Below are 22,550 nucleotides of genomic sequence, written 5' to 3' on the forward strand. Positions count from 1 at the left end.
TATTAAAACTAATTTTGTATTTATAAAACATTTTTTTATTTATAAAAACTATTTTATTATTTTTTGTATTTTAAATATGTTTTCTATTTTAATTTTAATTTTATATTTTTGAATTTCAATTTAAAAAATAAATTTATAATTTTTTTTTTAATTTTGGAAATATTCCGAGGAAGTTTATCCCTCGGAATATTCCGACGACATTTTCCTCGGAATATTCCGAGGAATTTCCGACGAACTTGTGGTCCTCGGAAATTCCGAGGAAATAGGGTTTCCTCGGAATTCCGTCGGAAATTTCCGAGGGATTTCCGAGAAAAAATGAATTTCCGAGGAGTTATTTCCGAGAACTTTTTTCGTCGGTATGTCGTCGGAATAGCGTTATTCCGACGACATACCGACGATTTTTTCCCTCAGTATGCCGCTGTTTTCTTGTAGTGTTAGTTCAATTGTCTATGCTTCCAATTGCATGATTGAGAGAAGAGAATTGTGGAGGGATATGGAAACAATTTCGAGATTGGTGGCAAGTGGAATCAATCCTTGGATAATAATACTTTAATGTTACCCTATCAGCTCTAGAGCACTTTAGATCTGGAGGCAGCAGGTGAAACAGCTGTGATTCGAGAATTTCAGGACATAGTAATGTTTGTGATCTTGTTGATCTTGCTCAGTCTGGTCCGCTGTTCACGTGGACGAATAGTCGGGACAACAATCCTATAAATAAAAAGATGGATAGAGTCATGGGTAATAATTGTTGGATCTCAAAGTTCCAACAGTCTCATGTGCTGTTTGAAGAGGGTGGAGTTTCGGATCATGCTAGAATGGCCACTATGTTGCGTTCAGCTGGGTCGGTGAATCCTAAGCCATTTAATTTGTTTACTCATGTGGCAAATCATCCATTATTTATAGAGGTAGTCAATCAAGTTTGGAATGTGACGCCCCCGTTATACCATTCTCGTTCAACTTTGAAGCGATTTCATGATAAGTTGAAAATGTTGAAATGAGATTTGAGGCGATTAAATAGGAAAGCTTATGGGAATCTGCTGACTCGAGAAAAGCAAGCTTATGATAATCTTTGTCCCAAACAAGCTGATGCGATGCTGCATCCGCACACCTTTACTTTTGAGAAGGCTTCAGATGCTTGGGAGCATTGGCACCACATCTCAGGCAGCGAGGAACAATTTTTCTATCAGAAATCGAGCGTTCAATGGTTGGATCTGGGTGATCGCAATACAAATTTTTACCACAAGACTTGCCAAAGCAGAAACTCCAATACATTAAGAAGGCTAGTCACCGCTGATGCTAGAGTTCTTACTGCGTTGGTACACATTAAGAAAGAAGTTGTCTCTTACTATGAGAATTTTCCACAGGCACATGATATTGGGATTGACAAGCTATCCCAAGCTTATTTGGAAGAGGTTTTGGATTATCGTTGTTCTAGTGTTGAGGCTGCATCACTGGTTGCTTCGGTGTAAGGTGAGAAACTTAAAGCTACCCCTCTTCTCAATGCCAGCAAACAAGGCCCCATGACCCAGCGATTTTCCTATGGAGTTCAATAAAGCCGTTTGGACAGTTGTTGGAAAGGATCTTATAACTGCCGTGCAATCCTTTTTCTTATCTGGCTTTCTGCCTCGGAGTATAAATGCCACTATGCTATCACTGGCGCCTAAAACAACAAGTGATGTGGGATGAGTGACTTCAGACCAATTGTGTGATGCAATATGATCTACAAAATAATTTCTCTTATTATGGCCTATAGACTTAAAGCAGTCCTCCCTCAAGAAATAGAGCAAAATCAATGTGATTTTATTCAAGGTCGGTTGCTCCATGAGAACGTATTACTGGTGACTGAATTGGTGAAGGATTATCATAATCCACCAGTGTTGTCTAGATCCACATCAAACTTAGACATCTCCAAAGCCTTTGATACTATGAATTGGTCATTTGTGGAGGCAACACTTAGAGCTATGTTCTAATCACCCCGAGTTCGAAACCTACATCTTAGTTATGTTTGTTTGTGTGATCAGGCGATATGACTATCTAATTCTCATTGCGAACAACCACGTCTGTTTGTCTGGTGTCAGTAGGCATACACCTAAAAAATTAGTCGGTTTGGTCTCGGCTTGCCAAATATTCACGGATACAAGAAAAAGAAAAAAATAATCGTTTTTATGAAGAATAAATTTGTGTTTATGATAAATGGTGTAAAAACATAAAGAATAAATAATACAGGTTGTAATCTACAAGTACATGAGACAAGGTTATAATAATAATGGTCCAAGAAATCGGACGATAACCTTTTTATTTAATGGTAACAAGCTGGAAGACCAGTGAGAAGAGTCTTTTGATTTTATCATTTTTATGAGAGTTGATTGGATGAGGATGTGTGTAATAGTTGATTAGATCGAAGAAGGTTTTTCGATCATAAGTAATAAAGGCGCCTTGTCTGCCAGAAACCAACGCCGTACGCTAACTTTCGATGTCCATCTTCCTACTCTAACTCCCTTTTATTACTTCTTTAATAATTCTGTATCATGACTATAAATTATAACTGTACACAGTTTTAATAATTAATTTCTAATAAACTTATTTGATTGTTAGAGCAGCATTATCGGTAACAAACTGCTATAGTTTCTTTAAAAAAATTATATTAACATTTTAATTACCTAAGTACATTCAAGCTTTCTAATATTAATTGAATCAATAATAAAGTGACAGGTGCTATACGAGGATTTAGACAGTATACAAAAAGTTTTTAAATTATAACTCTTCCACACTCTCTCTCATACTCTCTTAATATTTTTATTTTCTTTAATCACTAGAAACTTATTAAGAACTTAAGCGTTGGAGTTGCTTTTAGGTGTCCCATATTTACTGTTAGATGAATTCCCTTGCTTTGTAGTGTTTTGTGCATTTCTGTTACGAAATTGTATGCTTTTGGCCTAGTTTCTCTCTTTTTTTTTTTTTTTGTTTAAAAAAGATTTCCATGTAAAATGCTGAATAAGAAATTATCGGCTATGGATCATGAAGATCATACAGTTTGCAAAAGCAGAGATAAAACAATATTAAGCAGGTCTGGTTCTATGTAGTTGACCACCTAAAATATATTTTAAAAAATTGCTCGTAACATATAACATACCAAATTTTGATGTTTACAACTTTTAAATAAATTTATACGCTTAGTGTTTCATGAGCTTTGGCTCACACTTTAGTTAGCAAGATAGCTTTTGAAACTACAGAAAAACAATACAAAATTAGAGAGAACCAGAGATCACTAGCTTGTAGATCCTCCACTTTCACTACCATGTTTTCTCCTTTTACCATTGTCTATTGCATTTCTCACACCTTTTGAATTGGTTTGGTTAAAATAACATAACATATAGCTTAAGGATTGTTCATACATGTAGTGGTTTTAAACGTTCTGATTCGATTTACTAATTCATGTTTTAGTCGATATTCATATGCTATGTTTGGTTTGTGTTTGTTTGCAGGAAATAAACGACACAGAGAAATAGAGTTCCCAAGGCTGTTAACTAAGCCTTGGTACGTCTCGGGAGCAAAGATACAAGATGAGTCGAGCTTTCTGTCACTCACCACTCACCAATCTCACGTCACTCACCAAATGATCTTAGTTACAGAGATACTATGAAATCTCACTGAAAAGGTAAACCCCGATCCCGTGTTTCACTCACCCTCTCAAGCTAAGATCCCTCTATGACGTAAACAATTCTCCACCTTGCTATGACTTATCTTTGCTCCTTTTATACTCAGCTCTTCAGATAGAGTCGATGACGCCTCTCTTTTGCCAGCTCACAAAATCTCCTAACAACCCATCACATGGGATGTTCCCTTGACCACTCGCAACTCACCACTTGCAAGTTTCAGATCAAACTCAGAGTATAACTTTTGGACTCTCCAAATAACTGAACTTCACCTGGGCCTCCACAATTCATGTCTCGGCCCAATCCTAAGTCATTGAGCCCAATACCCGGAATGGATAAACCACATCTCCGTCATCATACCTACTAGGAGGTTTAATAGTACGTTTCTGCCTATCTCGGACCAGCATATAATTCCTTAAGTCCTTAGGAGTTTCCTCCTTTCCGGACTCACTTTCGGATTCAGCTTCATGATCATCAGTCAAAGAAACTCCACCTTTGGGAAGAAGAAAAGTAGCTTGTTTTCTACTCTTCTCTGACTGGACATGAATTACCGATGTGTCATTAATATCCTTGTAGACAACATTCTCGTAGAAAGATACATTCCTACTCACCACTATCTTCTTCCCTTCTAGATTCCATATCATGTAACCTTTAACTCCTTGCGGATAACCCATGAATATACCTCTCTTAGCTCTAGGTTTCAACTTTCCTTGGTCCATATGATAATAAACAAGACATCCAAAACGTCTCATATGTTCATACTCGGGTGCTCTTCCTGACCACACTTCCTCAGGGACTTTAAACTCAAGCAGTATGGATGGAGTTCTATTAATCATGTACACCACCGTAGATGAAGCCTCAGCCCAAAACGCTTCTCCTAAGCCAATTTCACTCAACAAACTTCTAACCTTCTCAAGTATAGTACGATTAAGTCTTTCCGCAACCCATTTTGCTCTGGGGTATAAGGACACGTTTTGTGTCTTAGAATGCCCTTTCCTTTGCAGAAATCATCGAACCTCTTGTTACAGTATTCGACACCATTATCGGTCCTTAGAGCTTTAAGATTCTTCCCGCTTTGATTTTCGACTAGAGCCAGTCACTCCACAAACTTTGAAAATGCTTCATCTTTCGTCTTCAGAAAGTAGACCCAAACTTTTCTAAAAAAATCATCCACAAAAGAGATATAGTATTGACACTTAGACATGCTTGGGGTAACATTAGGAGAGCCCCACAAGTCAGAATGAACATAAGACCATGGTTCTTCTGAATTATGCTTCCCCTTCTTGAAGAATACCTTGTGGAATTTTCCCGAGGATGCAATGTTCGCAGTCTTCTTTCTCTTTGATATCAGCAACCTTGAATAAACCTGCTTTTACCAGACATTGCATCCCTCTGACACTCATGTGACCCAAACGACTATGCCACAAAGTAGTATTGTCTAACTCAACCACTCCAGCATTAGCTTCTTCCTTAATAGGAACACCGTCGAGGAAGTACAAGGTATCTTTGTAGTCTGCTGCTAGCACCTCTGATTCTCCTTTGAAGACTTTCAATCTGTAGTCCTTTGACTGAAACCAACATCCAAGAGTTTCTAACTGTCCCAAAGAGATCAGATTCCTTCTTGCTGTAGCAGAATATCTTACTTCTGTCAATATAACAGTCGACTTGTTATAATTGACTATCTTTACCTTTCCAATAACCGTAACTTCACAATAAGTATCATTTCCCATCAAAATCTTTCCCCCATCGATTTCTTCAGTGTCAAACATAAGATCCTTTCTGAAGGTCATGTGATATGAACATCCCGAGTCTAGTACCCAACCTTCTCTACTTAGCTTTCCCGAAGCTGTCAGCATTACATGATCGGTGTCAAGAGCTTTCCCAATACTTGCTTCAGCTTCAGAGAATTTCCTTGACTGCTTCTCTTAGGACAATCCTTTTCAGACCTTCAGCTCTGCAAGTCCAACAAGTTCTTTTTGTCTTTGGTCTAGACTTGCTTCTGTTATTGAACTTAGTCTTTGATGTATTCTTCTTTTCAGGTCTTCCTCTAGACTGGAAATACAGTCTCTCGCTATTGGAACCTGAGGACACATTTCCACCTTTGGCTTTCATATCAAGCTCAATAGAGTACACTGCTCTAGTTATATCCTTGAGTGATATAGTGTCTTGATCTCTGCCGTATTTCAACGTATGAACTAACGGTTCAAATCTTCTAGGTAAGCTGTTTAGAAGTATGACAACTTGATCCTCCTCACTGAGCTCTACATCAAGGCTTGCCATATCAGATACCAGCTTGGTGAATGTGTCCAGATTCTTATCAAGGTTCTTCTCTTCATCCATCTTATAGCTATAGAACCGTTGCTTCAAGTAGAACCTATTAGGTAGAGACTTGATTTGATATGTAGACTCTAGTGCGGTCTACATCTCTAGAGCTGTCATAAACTTGATGACTTTACGCAGCACCATGTCACTAAGACTCATGCTTAGTAAGTTTCTAACCCTTCGATCCTTCTCCAGCCATTTAGGATCTCGAGTTACTCCTTTAGTCTCATAATCATCTCAAGCCACACCCTTCCCTTTAGTATCCTCTGCAACCGGTTCGAGAACCGAATCCAAGCCAAGAATCTCGAACTGAGCCAACACCTTATGCTTCCATAAAGCAAAATCCCCGTCTCCATCGAATTTTTCCACCTCAAACCTCCCTTTTGTAGGCTCCATGACTAGTAACTCCAAGCTTGATCAGAACCTGAAATCACACAGACACATAATCCCACAGCAAATAACAAAATACCCGTAGATCTCACAACCAGAATACCAGATAAATCCAAGAAAACCAGTAGATCTAGAAACCCAACAAGAAATCCCACACAGGTGTTCAGATCTATTACGGGTGATCCTAACACAGAGCTAATCAGTAAGAGATTCCTTAAACTGATTAGATATATGAGTGATAACCCGGATCACCTCAGATCTGAAAACTCCTTAAACCGTAAACACGGCTCTGATACCACTTGTAGTGGTTTTAAACGTTCTGATTCGATTTACTAGTTCATGTTTTAGTTGATATTCATATGCTACGTTTGGTTTGTGTTTGTTTGCAGGAAATAAACGACACAGCCTTGGTACGTCTCGGGAGAAAAGATACAAGATGGATCGAGCTCTCTGTCACTCACCAAATGATCTTAGTTACAGAGATACTATCCCGTGTTTCACTCACCCTCTCAAGCTAAGATCTCTTTATGACGTAAATGATGCTCCACCTTGCTCTGACTTATCTTTGCTCCTTTTATACTCAGCTCTTCAGGTAGATTCGATGACGCCTCTCTTTTGTCAGATCACAAAATCTCCTAACAACCCATCACATGGGATGCTTCCTTGACCACTCGCAGCTCACACCTTGCAAGTTTCAGATCAAAACACAAGAGTATAACTTTTGGACTCTCCAAATAACTGAACTTCACCTGAGCCTCCACAATTCATGTCTCGGCCCAATCCTCAGTTATTCAGCCCAATACCCGGAATGGATAAACCACACGTGACAATACAGTTTCTCTTCCATGTTCAAATGCGTGTAATTACAGGTTGATAGAACATATACATTGTTTTTTTTTTTTGCTTCAGAATGCATTCATTTTCTGGTTTTAGTTTATCCAGTTGCGGATCATTTGTTTTCTTCTTCTTCTTTTTCCCGAATGCACTCATATTTTTGGTTTCAGTTTATTCAATTTTTGTTTAGGTATCATTTTGGTATTTTGTGCCTTCGACGATCTAGTAATAACTTGGTGGTCTTTATTTGATTAGTAATACATAATGTTGAAACGAGTTGTGATGTATTTTTCTTGATAAAATTATAATCACCACATATCACGAAACTGTACCTTTTTTGGCCAAAATTTGAATTCCATAAAATGGGAAGAGTTTGTAACTTGTTACAAAAGATTTTACTCTAACCTTGGCAAAAAGAATAAAAACAAGGTAAAGCACATAGATTTTAGGGGGAAGAATGAAATAACCAGAAAATATATTAAAATTAGAAAGCTAACCATAGGCTAGAGAGATATAGGAAGAAAAAAGAAGAGAGAGAAGGGAAGGATGGTTAGTTTGTTAATTTTTTTTTTCTTTTTCTTATGGTTATAGAGCCAATTTTTTCTAGACTTTTACAAGAGAAATGAGATTTCACGTCAATAGATTAATCATTTACTAGCCAGTGCTGCATAAGGCCACTGCTCTGTTTATTCCTCTTGGACAGAACATCATCCCTTATGAACCTGTCTAACAGCTTGGAGATGGTCCCTGGTGGTGTGGAGATGTTGTAATGTAGGAGTTTGTTCCTCTCTGACCGTACGCAGTAGGCTGCAGCCTGACAAACTAGACGCTTTAGGAGCTTCAGAGAGGAGGAGGAGTCCGAGAATGATTTCCAATCCGATAAAGCATTCCAAGTGCGGAAACCTGAAACATATATCCCATACAGTGCCGGTCCGGACATCTGTGGTGCCAAAAGCACACTCCCAATATGCTGCCCCTAACTATAATTTTTTTTCCTTAAAAAATATGAATATATAATTCGATAATGTAAATATTATTAATCTCTAAATTGTTCTCATAGAATAAAATGTTAAAAGAAGTAATACATTATTCATGAAAGATAACCCTTCTTGCTTTTTTCCCTGCAAAATCATTTATCAACTTCAAATAATCAAGTTTTTCCACTAATTCATGCTCTATTGATATCATCGACAGTCCATTCAAACGCTCCTCGGACATAGTCGAACGTAGATAATTCTTTATGAGCTTCAACTTTGAAAAACTTCTTTTGCAGAAGCAACTGAAATCAGAATGGTTAGTAATATACAATAAGCAATCCGTATGTTTGGATAACAACCATCCATTCTTTTTAGAAATTTCAACATCTTGATCGTCTTTGTAATTTTCTTTGGCAACATTCCTCTTAGATATTGAAGTTCCATAAGCAAATATTTTCCATCTACATCAAAGTGCCCATCATGCTCTAGAGAAGCTTCAAGCTTGACACAATATATCATGAACTCATCATCTTTTGCTGACTTTAGCCTTTTCAAACCAAACAAAACCAAAACATTTATTTGTACCGCTGAAATTGCTCGAATCTAACCCCAAGTGACATTATAGCTTGATCCACTATATTAATGAAATAATTGATCCTAAAAATTTCTTCCGCGTTTAACTGGTTACTATCATTCTTCTTGAATAACATGAATAAGTGAAGCATCTTCCAATACCATCTCTTGGAAAAGGATAATCAACCGAAGGTCTTGTAGGTAGACCTCTTTCAACCAAATAATCTCTCATTCTCTGTTCAATTTTCTTCCAATTCCCAAGATCATCCATATCAACATCCTCATGGAAGCTTTTAATATCATCAGCTTTCTCTTGGGAGTCTATGTTTTCATTCTCATTCCCAAATTGTCTTTGTCAATAGTCATACAATCTGCATCATCCCTAGCAGTTTTTTCTTCACTCTTCTCATCAACATCTTCAAAACCAAGCTCTTCATCTTCTTTGTCCTCTTCAGTTTTACAAATTTCATCAGCTTTAGAACTTTTTCTTGTGACATACTTAAGCAAATCATTAGCTTGAGATTTTATCACTTCGTCTTGTCTGGCTTTCTTATTATTTTTAGCTCCACTTGATTGATTTCTACTTCTATTTCCTGGAAGCATTCTCTACAGACTACCATTCAAAAACATTAAAAAGAAAAACACAATTTAGATAACAGAAAAAATAAGAATTGTAGTTTAAGCAAATTTCAGATTTTTTTTACAAAAGTCAACAAAAACAAAATAAATAAAGGAAAAGGCAAAACTTACATAAGATTCAGAGAAGGTGGAGTATGATTGATCTGCAGAGAAGAATAAACAAGAAGGTTCAAAAAGAAAGGGAGATAGAACATCAATTGTTAGGGTAAATAACACAAGTAGTTATTGTAATTTATGTATTTTATTATTTAATATAATATATAAGGAAAATAAATCTTTTTAGAAAAGGTAATGAATCTTACGATCAAATAATTTAGTTATTATCACATCTTTTAGTTATTGGCAATTTGTCTTTATTAAAGACGAACAAAAAACTGTCTAAGGCGTATTCGAACCCGGGCCTGGAGGAGTAAGAACCATTAGACCAAAGACACATTGTTAAACAATATGCCCCTAAATTTTTAATAAATTGTGGCTCCCCAAGTCTTTGCTTAGTGGGCTTTAGTCCAGCCGAGTCTGATCCCATACGAGACAACATAGAGTGGAGGTGTTCAAGCCCCGTGATGCATGCTGAGCTTTAGTAGGAAGTCTATCAAACTAAGCCACCCACATTAGACCATCATCATTGGTGTAGTACCTAAAGAGAGCAGTTTAGATGTAAAATATTATTATATTTTACTTTTAATTAAATTATAAATACAAATAAAAAAGAAACCAATTAAGAGAAGACATATGTAGAAAAAAAATTCTCATAAAAGTAGTTATGTATCTCGTACGTGAGCAGCTGAACAATTTTTCTCCTTCTGTTTTTCTATCTTTCTCCTCTTTCCTCTGTTTTTTTCTATTTAATTAATCTAACAACACATGTGAGAACACATGCATTACTGATGCTATTAGGAATGCATGTCTTGGATAGCTCCTTTGAACCATACGTTGGGTGCTCAAAGTTGCAGGGGACCACGTTGGCGAAGAACTTCCCATGTGTGTTTTGTCGAGAAACTGTCCAAGGAGGTGTCGTTGACCCGCCAAGTGTAATTTTCCTCCGAGGTCTGCAAGCTTGGGAGCGTGACAGTTGTGAGGTGAATTTAAAGGGCTTCAGCAGCTGGTGATCTATCGCCCCGAAGTAGGCAGCCTGAAGAGTTGCAGGTTTCTGAAACCGATGAAACTGTACTTTCTTAACAAGCAAAATCATGAAACTGTGCAAGTATACGTAACCTCCCGAGTTGTGATATGTGGCAAGGCTGAAGAGAATTGATTTGGCTACCTATGTCACCAAAGTTGACTTACATTTTTTGTCACACATCCGTTTAGAACTCCAGAGTTAAGTGTGCTTGGGTTAGAGTAGTGAAAGGATGGGTGACCTATCGGGAAATGATTCGCGATACCGTGCGAGTGAGACCAAAGCACGGGAAAAGGACATGTGGTGATTGGAAGGTCAGTAAACAATGATTTTGAGCCTTAGAAAATTTATGGACTGGCTCACTACAAGAAATATGTACATTGTTAGCGCGAGAAATATGCTATAGTAGATGTTTGATAGCGAATTCACAAATGCTATGTATGCGGCAGCCATTATAGGTACCCCTCCTACGATAGTGTTTTCTGAACGCTACGAAATATACAGATACGATAGCAACACTTATATGATATTATTAACTTAACTATAGCTTCTGATTCGTGTTATGATGTACATATAATGACATTGATATAAAGCTATAACTAGAAATATAACAATTAAAAATTATTTTGAATATTTAATTAGGATTAATTAATTAGTTAAAAGTTAAATAATTATAAATTAAATCGAAAATTATTTTGTAACTGAAAATAAAATAAATTTTATTAATAAATTAAATTTGGTTTACAGATTAATTCTGGTTTACAAAACTAAACCAGAAATTAAAAAATAAAATCAGACCACTACAATTTTCCTAACTCGGTTTACACTTAACCAAACCTAACCTAAACCTAAAGAAAAAACTCCTGCCGCCTCCTCCATAGCCTTGTCCCTCTTCCAGCAGCCATGAACCTTGCTTCCTCCAGCCACCATGAACCTTGGATCCTCCACCTATCTTTACCAAAAACAAAACAAAATCAGATTCGTAATAAAGCAACAGAGAGAAGGAGATACACAGATGCGGAGAGAGAGAGAGAGAGAGAGAGAGAGAGAGAGAGAGAGAGACGTCGACCGTGGTGGTGGTGAGACAAGGGGGAAAACGGTGGTGGTGAGACGAGGAGGAGACACGGTGGTGGTAAGATGAGAGAGACGTTGAGAGAGATGGGCGAGATGAGAGAGGCGTTGAGAGAGATGAGAGAGAAGAGAGATATGAGATATGAGAATGAGAGGTTAGAGTGAAGAGAGAAGACTGAATCGGGGGAAAAAAAAGCAGAGAAAGAGATGAGATGAGATCTGTCGTGAGAGAGAAGAAAAAAATAAAAATTAAATTGAATAAATCTATACCTTTAGATCTAAGTTAATCCAATGGTTAAGAGTGTGATCTATGTATTTGAATCTGATTGGCCAGAAATTTTGTCTTTCTTTTTCTATTTTTATTTTTGTTTTGTTCTTAAATATTTGATAATTTGTTTTCTAAGTAATTTTTCTTAGTTATACCTTATATAAAATTTTGTATTTTCGAGTTTATAATTTAAGTTTAGAGTTCTCTTTTTTGAACATAATAAGTTTATATTTATTTTAAGAATTGATGTTTAAGTTTGAAAATATTTGATTAATATCAAGACTATGATTTAAGATTTTGGATCAAAGTATGAAAATATTAGATTTGAATATTAGGTCTAAGTTTTGTAGTTAAATTTTCAAAATTTTAGTTTTGAAGTTTATATTTAGAGTATTTTATGTATAGTAAAGTTTAGTGTATATGGAATATAAAGTTTTGAGTAAGAGGTTGGAATATAGTATTTGGGGTTTAAATTATGATTTGAAATTAAATTATGAATTTAAATTTAAGATTTAAGTTAAATTATGAAAAAACAGAGTTTTAAGGTTTATAATTAGGGTTTAGGGTTTAAAAGAATTTTAGGGTTTAGGGTTTTAAGCATGTACAAAAAAACCGTGGCATTTCGTGGCTATTTTATAAAGACCTACAAAAAATTTCGTAGGTAAATCGTAGCAAGAAAATACTCTTTATAAATTTTCATATAAAGTTTTGAGTAAGGGGATTTGGGTTGAAGATAAGATCTAAAAGTAAAGTTTAATATTTTATATTTTGTACTTTGGAATTTAAGTTTAATGTTATTTTTGAACATAATAAATTGATATTTATTTTAAGAATTAATATTTAAGTTTGGTCATCATTTAAAAAGTTTGTATGTTTACACATAATGTATAATATATGTTTGAAGTTATGATTTAGGATATAGAGATTGATTAAAGATTAAGGATATGTGGTTAGGAAATTATAGTTTAAGATCAAGAAGATTAAATTTTAAGTTTAATTTTAAGATTTGAAGTTATAATATAAAAAGATTAGAGTTTTAAGGGTTGTGTTTAGTGTTTAGGGTTTAAAACCATGTTTAAGGTTTAGGGGTTCAAATAGCTTTTCTTAGCATTATAAAAATGCTATTATAAGTCTTTCGTAGTTTTATTAAGCCGCTTAAATAATATTTTTTGGCGCTTAAATCTAAATTCCCGCTAAGTACTGGTGAAACCGGTGATTTTATTTTTCCCTCTCACGTAATTCTTAAAATAGCATTAATTAAATGCTTTTTAGGTTTTTTTCTATCATAGCGTTTATCTAATGTTATTATATAATACGGAAATTTCTAAATCATTTACGATAGCAGTTCGGTAAAACGTGCTATAATAATGTGCTATCAATGTATACTTTTTTTGTAGTGGCTGTTGGAACGGGATGGAGCCCACGAGCCGAGAGAGCAGGCGTGGATGACCCATTAGCCGTGGGCGGTCGGGGCGTTATAAGTGGTATCAGAACTGGTTAGCTGTCTCGGTTCTAACCCGAGAGGCGTCTTGAGACCTGTCGTGGGGCGCAACGAGGACGTTGCATTCTTTGAGAGGGGGTGAATTGTAACATCTCGAGTTATGATATGTGGAAAGGCTTAAGAGAATTGATTTGGCTACCTATGTCACCAAAGTTGACTTACCTTTTCTGTCACACATCCGTTTAGAAGTCCAGAGTTAAGCATGCTTGGACTGGAGTAGTGAAAGGATGGGTGACCTATCGGCAAGTGATTCGCGATACCGTGTGAGTGAGGCCAAAGCACGAGGAAAGGTCATGTGGTGATTGAAGGGCCATTAAACAATGATTTCGAACCTTAGAAAATTTACGGACCGACCGTTGGAACAGGATGGGCCCACGGGCCGAGAGAGCAAGCGTGGGTGGACCATTAGCCGTGAGCGGTGGGGGTAGGGTTTTTGGAATATGAAATATATGATTCTAATAAATATATAAATAAATACTTTAAAAATATAATGATTTTTTATTTCAAACATAATTTTCAATTTGAAAAAGGAAAATTTGAAAAAAAAATTTAAAAAAAATTGAAAAAAAATTATAAAAAAGTTTGAATTTGAAAAAGTATAATACGAAAACATAAATTTTATTTATTTTTATTTATTTTTATTTATTTAAATAATGATTTATTATATATATAGAGAACAGGGGTATAAGAGTCTTTTGCCACTTAATGAAGAAGATATTTTTTTATTTATTTAAATAATGATTTATTATATGAAATTTTCCCTTTTTTAAATAGCATAATCTCATTCCTTTTTTTTCCTAACTTACTGCTATCCATGTTTCCAAACATCACTATTGTTTTAACTGATATCTATGTTGCCAAACAAAAGATTAAAGTACTTCTACTTTAAGTAGAGCTTAATCTGCGCTACGCGAAGATTGTCTGCTTATATTTTTATGCTATGTAAATATTGTTGATCAGTAAAATATTTTATTATGTTATTTTATTTACTCTCCAAGTATAATTTGTCAAAACCTTTTTAAAAAATTCCCTCTCTAAATTGTGTTATAAAATATTACAAAATATTTTAAAAAGTGAAGAAAAAAATAAACAAAACTTCAGTAGGTTTGATATGCGATAACTTTCTTAGTCAATATATCAACACAAATATTAATTTACCTTTACTTATGAAAAAAATTTGAACCAAAGTGAAAATAGTTTTCCAACGTGTAATAGTATATCATCATAAGTATTTGTTGGGTTGGATTATGATATATACACACACACATATATATATATATATATATATATATATATATGTATATATATATTAAAAAATATTTTTTTTCTTTATATATTTGAAGAAAATTTAATTAAAATGCATATTATGATGTAGAATTAAACCATTTAACTAAATAAATGATAATATATCATAATTTTTAAAAACAATAATATATCTTGCTTTTTCTTGTATATAATTTTTCACAGAAATGACCATTAGGTAGATGTAAAAATAAGAAGTCGGATTTGCTTTAACTTCCACATTTGCAGAGAGAATATGATACGATGGTTTTGAGCTTCCGCACGTGTAAATGATCTTACAAAGTTTTATGTATTAAAAATACTTTATTTTACTTTTTAATACTGACATATAGTCAAACAGATTCATAATCTGAAATTTCTCTATTATATTATTAATATTGGGGGTAGTTGAAACAATATATTATATTTAGTTAAATATTTTTTATTTCAAAACGAATAATAGTATACTTTATCTGAAATTTCTTTATTATATTATTAATATTGTGGGTAGTTGAAACTATATATTATATTTAGTTAAATGTTTTTTTATTTCAAACGAATAATAGTATACTTCTCACTAACTTGAATTAGTCAACGATTATGATTAAAGTCAAGAAATAATTTTGGTAGATGATGGAAGCAAACGTGATGGTCCAAAAGAGGCCAGCGAAGGAGTTAGCAACGAAGGATCTGAGGAGAGAGGAGTGAGGAGTGAGACTCGAAGTGAACTATTAGTTAGAGAGCTATAAGTTCAAAACGAACTGATACTGAGGATGAATGGCATAGTAATCAAATCCTCCCTTTGGTCGACTTCGTTTCCCATGAAGTTGTTTCTGTTCTTCACTGATCTTGTTCTCTGCACCTTAAGTTGTCAAATATTTGAGCAAAGTCAAAGTTCATTTTTGACTTCCTTGAAAAAGTGGTGACATCAAGCTTCCACGTGGCAGGATAGTGTCCGTCCGGAACCCCTTCAGTAGCCTGCAAGAAATATGGAATATGTATTACAAATTAGTAAGGCCAGGAAATGGAGAATCCCAATATATAAAGACGGATGAGGGCCATGAGGCTACCTCAAATATTTGATGAGTTTTTTTGAGTGATGCCCTAGACTTCCAGCATATATAACTTACCCTCCTCGTTTCATCAGCAGAAGTTGCATTCTTGCATTAATCCAAAGATGATTTGTCAAATGTATTCTGGTTTCGGGACTCAAAAGAAGAGTATTCCATGGGCAAACCTCATCGACGGATTTGAAAATGTGATGCCCTAAGAATAACAATGGCGGCAGCCCTTGCATACCAGATGTAGGCTCTTCCATGAAGATTAAAGAAAGAGCTACTAATTCAACTGAAATAGTAAGCTTTTTCCTCTATTCTGGCAAATGGCCATTAACTCGAGGAATGCCAAGTATAGAGTTTTTAAGAGGTTTAATTTCCACTAACTGCATTACTTCTTCAACAAACATCTATCATTCACATAAAATGGCAAAAGTGGTTACAACTTTTATAACATCTCGCGAGTAGTTATGAGAACATAATTAATTTTTCAGCTTAGTAATAGTACTTACCTCTCGTTTTTGGCATCTATATCAACATCTTTGTCACCTGTTATAATGGCATGTAAGGAACAATTCACAATAAGAAAATTCGCTCCGGTCTTGATCAGCCTCAGGGTCAAGATTAAATTCGGTTTCTTCACCAGCCATCTTCATAACAACAAAGTCCCCTCTCTCTATCACTCCCCTTCAGCCAGTCTGCTATATTAAACCCTTGAATCAGATTCTCCTCTCAAGCTATTCTTCATATTTCCCTAGCCATTGCTTTAGCCTCCACTTCCTTTCATGGACGTGATTTATCTCAGACGACAATATCTCTTCCCATACCCATGCTGCATACGACAATAGCTGCCTCTTCTTCTTGACCTTATACTCCTCATGAAAGGCTTTGTCAGCTTCCATGGCAAAAGCATGGAAATTTTTATTCTGCTTTCGGTAATCTTTCTTGTACCAACATCATGTATATGTATCTTTAGAGGCTCCTATTTAATCAGAGGCTTAGCATCCCGGATCAAGTTTCTTTTGTAACATGAGATCCAAGACTTGCCACCGGAATCAACACCATAATTCTTGGGGACCTTCAACCTCCAAAGTACCTCTGAATTAAAAATTATCTCATATGAGGCATCAACGAATCAAAACCATCTTTATCACGGATATTCACCAATCTGCAAGAATTAAAAAAAATCAAGAATGAACTGAACTGTATGTAATATCGGTAGTAGATGAAAGGTTCAGTGAAAATACAGAGTAACAGAATTTTGGAGACCAAAACTCAGATCATGATAACCATTTGAGCATATGAAATGGAAAATGGAGAATGAAAAAACTGGTTCTAGTTACTGAACTCTCAAAGGATCAAAATCTCCACAGTAAATGAAATATGTAAGTCAAATTAAGCCATGTAATCTTGTGCATGCCCAATTTTTTGTTCAACTAATATGGTATGCGTAAATTTAACTATGTGAAGACTTACCGTGAAATTATGCGTTTAAGTAGACATTAAACTTGGTAATGACGTAACTATTCTCATCACAATTAATAGGAGAAGAGCAAGTGCTTTCTCTGAAAATAAAAATAATCAGAACAATAGTTAGAGAGAAGAACATTGCATAGGCATATATTCAAACCAGAACCATTGTGCTAAATATGGGACTATTTCTCACAGTAACGTTCGGTTCTGTTCATTGAGATACTTCCTTGCACCTGTGACTTTCCATATCCCAGGTCCAGTAGTCGCATATAGTGGATCTGTTTTGAACAATTCAAAATTCACAACCAGACATAAAACATATTTCATATAAAACACTACTAAAATGATAAGCAATACCTTTGGCTTGACAAGACTCTCAAACTGTCGAGCACGTAAACATTGGGTGTTATGGCCAAAATCTCAACATTAAACGAAGAAAACTATAGCGGTGGATACGACGGAGAGAGTCATGTCTCTGACGAAGTATCTTGGATCAAACATGCAAGCACACGGAAGTCTCTCAGATTAAGGATGTGTACCCTTGGTGGCAGACGACGTCACCGGATCCAAGCGTGTGAGCTTATCCGTCACGTCAGTGTAATGATGGAGAACCGGAGGCAAGTATTTTGTCCAGTGGTAGAAGCTGGAAAAATCTACAGACTCGAATGAGTTTATATCGAAGGAGAAATAAAGGGAATTGGAACGATTTCTCGTGAATAGAGGAGTAAAAACATAATTAAATGAAAAGTGGGGGTCGACATTAATACACCTTAGCAGCAAATTGCAGAGAAATGAATTTTTTGATGGGAGTGCAAGAGGCGTCGTTGAACGATCTATGGTTGGAGTGAGAGACGTGGCATATTGAAGTCTTCTAATTGGTTGATTTAATTTGGAGGTGGATAGGTTGAGAGTGCTCATATTCCCCTTTTAGTGTTGTAAGATAAGATAGATAATTGTTTCACTTTCACGTTTTTATTCAAATATCTCATTTAATTATTTACTACTGATAATAACCCATCTAAAATTACACCCACCAAACTTTACCTTTCTAGTTGATTTAGGACAGAAACAACGAATTGCAAGTCTACCTTGAAGCTTCTGTGACCATGGCTTTGTTATCTGGCAGTTTTGGAATGGAAGGTTAATAAATCGAAGGCCAATTTATTTTACTGTCTATTTGGGATCAAATATCAATATAAAAGAAACATTTTTTTTGTTTGGATGAAGCTGATACAAGGGTGAACACTAATCGGATATCCGGATTTTTGAAGGTATTTGTGATCGTCCGAATAATCAATTATCCGATTTGATTATGTTCGTAGCCAGCCGGATATACGGTGTCCCAAATATTCGGAAAATTTTAGATTTTTGATCGGATATCCAATTCGATCCGTAAAAATAAATAAAAATTAAAATAAATAAAAAATCGCTAAATAATATAAAAAAAAATATTTTATTAAAAAATAGAAAGTTACTTACTTTTTAAAATTCAAATAACTAATATAATAAATTTAATAAATAAAAATACTGTAAATATTTTATAAAATATAATATTTATATAACTTATATATATATATATATATCTCTTTAAATATATGTATATATGCATATAACGAATCATATCGGATATCCGTTCTTAAAAATATTAGTATTTGTGATTTGCTTCGTTTTTTACGGATATTGCATATTAGTATTTGCTTTGCTTAGTAAAGTTACGGATATCTAGATTTTTCGGTTCGAATAAAAACGGATAACGAATCGATCCAAAATTTACGGATATTTTGTTGAGCCCTATACAAACTTATTGGTATCAAGTAATTGACTATTCAAAGATATTAACTAAAATATTGTGTTTTCTACTGTGATGTGCAAATTGGAGTTTGTATAGAGAAAATATATCCACACACAACTTTCATATAAAAAGATTGATCATAGTGAAAACATAGTTAAATCTACTTCTTAGTTTATTATCGTTAATATGATTGTTTATATATATATATATATATGCCGCCTATTTATACTCATGTAATAATTTGCTTTTAAGTTTTTGTAATAACTCTGTAATCTGATTTTGATATCAGTGAAATGAAATGAGGTTAACAGTATGTTTATAATATTTGTAAATAAAACTATATGTTATGAAGTTACACAAAAGTTGAAAACAACGAACGTATGTCCACTGACCATTTTTGAAAATAATGATTAACTGGGCTGATGCCTTAGAACAACTACACTGTTTATCGATTGAGTATGGCTATCATATTTACTTGGAGTCATTGTCGGGTCGGTGCCAAGCTTACACAAAGGCAAGAAACGTAGTTGAGTGGCTTCGTCTTCCCATTCAACCTCTTTGATCCACCCTTCCTCTCTGTATTCTATGAAAAATACTTCAAACCTGACGATACTATTAGAATCCAGTGGAAGCTTTCTCAGCATCGGACAACCTGCAATGCTTATTCTGCTTAAACATGGAAAAGACGAAGGACTCCAGCAGATGCCCTTCAACATAGGTGAATGACATAAGTAGAGGCTTCTTAGTTTTTGAAAAGGAACATGTCCTCCTGTAACACTTGCTGCCTTTTCCTTGCTTATAATCTCTTCCAATTGATTTGAGTATTTAACTCTAAGATCAACAAGGTTTGGAGCAAACACCAGCCACGTCAAATCTTTAAGACGATAGCAAACACATATATCGATTCGGGAGAGGTTTTGGAAACTTGGAGTTGTCTTCTCAATCTGTATTTCCCCCATTCTGCATCCTGATACATTGAGCCTACGTAGAACACACATAGTTGGCAAAGTCAATACTTTCGTTGATTCTCCAAGGTTGTTGAATCTTACCTTTTGAATGCATTTCACCAACATGTGAGAGCTTAACAGTTGCTCCAAAACCATCCCTGAACTGACCTCAATGGTTAGATTTTCTAGATGTTCCACAAGTTGCAGCTCTTTCAGTAAGCTCATATCTAGCGTCTTGTTGGATCCTTGTAGTCGAAGTGACCTCAAACTTGGCAAATTTGATATCCCTGAAATGCTCACAAGCTTCCGTGTGGACTCCAGATTCAAGTGGATTAGCTTTTTCATCTCTTGTAATCCAACATGCAATCGCCTCAAGCTTGTTCGTGACAAATCAAGATACCGCAATGATACCAAATGAATCAGTGGTAACTCAGAGAGGCCTAAATTGCCTGACAGATCCAACACAAGTAGCATTGGAACATACATGAAGAAGTCACTGCAAACATGTACCAATGGTTGGTTTTTCTGAAGAAATAAAGTTGTAAGTTGAGCGCATTCGAGGCTGCCACATATCCTCTCAATATTATTACGCATCAGTGACATTTTTTTCACACCTTTCCAATTCTTGACATATGGCATATTGCGTAAATCAACACCAGCTTGCACAATGAATATCTCCTTATTCTTTCCAAGATCAGACGCTATCCATAGAGCCATGTCACGAACCACATCATGCATAGTCAGTCACATATGATATATTCTTCATTTCTCCTTCTACCAATAAACATGCGCGGACAAGGGTGCCAAGTATCTCATAAACTTCGTTCATTGCCCTTTCTCTACCTTGACTTTCATCTATGAATCCTTCACATATCCAATAATCTACCAATCTCTCTTTTTCTATAAGATAATCTTCAGGAAAAAGGGAGCAATATAGAAAACATGATTTCACCACCTCTCCATTTAAACTGTCATAGCTATACTTGAGAATATGAAAAATCTCATCTTTCATGCTTGAAAAGTCTGCCGCCGATAACGTCAACACATCCATTGCATGACGCCATTCTTGTACTGTACTTTTGCATGACATTGTTTCCCCAATTACGTTAAGAGCCAACGGTAAGCCAGAACATTTTCCAGAGACTTGTCTTGCGAGATGATGAATGTCTGCATGGATTTTCAATGTGCTTTCTCCAACTTTCTTTTGGAACAACTCCCATGATTTGTCGGGACCTAGACAACTGACTTCTATCAGTTCATCAACCTCCATGCGTCCACAGACACCTCTAGAGCGAGTGGTGAACGCTACCTTGCATCCATTTACTACATCCGGATAAGGGACTCCAACCGTCGATAAATTCACTTTCGCCCATATATCATCCAAGAACAACACAAACTTTCGTCTCTTGAGAACATTGTGTATGTCAAGGGCTCTACGGTTCTCATTCTCTTTATCCCACTCCTCATTCCAAAGCCCTATTTTTTTTGCTATGTCTTCTTGAATCTTAAGGATGTCTAAACTCTTAGACACCACAACCCATATCACAATATCAAAGCTGCCCCTTGCCTTAGTAAACATATTGTTGATCTGCGCAAGAAGAGTGGTTTTGCCAACTCCACCCATACCATACAAACCCAAAACCCCAACTCCATCGTCCATGAGACGGTTCCATACCCTCTCAAGCAATGCTTCATGACCAACAATTGTGGGTTGAATAGGCATCTCTTCAACCTCAGTTACATGAACTTCCTCAGTCACCAAATCAAAATCTCCTTGTGAACTGGTACTCTTAACCCTTTTCCACATCCGGATTACTCTTTTGCCATAACGGTAGCTCATTTCCACATTCTTGGAGCATAATCCACAACAACACAACCTTTGAACTTCAGCGGTACTAGTACTAACTAGATCTTTAAATTCATCCTCGATGTCGAGGACATTCTTAAGCCATACCTGGACTTGAGCAAGCATTTTACGACGCCTTGTAAACTCTTCTCTGCTTACCCTTGCTTGCACATCATCTCGCTTTGCCTTGAGCACTTCCATCTCTTTATGCAGAGCTTCAAGATTTTTGGAAAGGTTGTAGATGTAACTTCCATTGACGGATAAACATTGAGAGACTTGATTCACAGCTTGATCACATGGCATGGAGACCGATAAACAACTTCCCATTGCTGCAGCGAGAGAGAAGAAATAATTATTGAGAAAGAAAAAATCACAAGTTAATTTTTGTGAGTGACAATTATCACAAAGAAAAAAAAAGATGGAGTTGAGAAACTACCACTGATTTTCAACCACAAAGGCTGGCTCCTACAATAATGTCAAACATGACAACTGTGTCGACGAAGACTCCAAGTCAACAATATCAATCTACGCACGCAGAATTCAAAATAGTGTGTACAACTAAATTCAATATTAATGTAAATGTGTAGGAAGAAGAAATTACCAATGCAAATGGTCTATAAATAGACTTTAAGAAAATCATTATTAATGACTTTTCACTAAATTTAGACTCTTCTCTTCTTTATTTTCCCTGTTTTCTATTTTTATTATTTTATTACTTTTGTTGAGAAAACAATTCATAATTTTTTTTTGATAATTGTGATAAATCCTGGTTAATTTTGTTTTTTTCTTTAAAATGTTTAGTTTC

The 22,550-nt window shown here is 35.4% G+C and overlaps 1 pseudogene; it reads right to left on the reverse strand.

Moving 5' to 3' along the window:
- Positions 1 to 19,251: 19,251 nt before the first annotated feature.
- On the reverse strand, positions 19,252 to 22,270 carry LOC106307236 (annotated as a pseudogene).
- Positions 22,271 to 22,550: the final 280 nt, after the last annotated feature.

The sequence above is a fragment of the Brassica oleracea genome, chromosome C8 (assembly GCF_000695525.1).
Source record: "Brassica oleracea var. oleracea cultivar TO1000 chromosome C8, BOL, whole genome shotgun sequence".
Taxonomy (NCBI): domain Eukaryota; kingdom Viridiplantae; phylum Streptophyta; class Magnoliopsida; order Brassicales; family Brassicaceae; genus Brassica; species Brassica oleracea.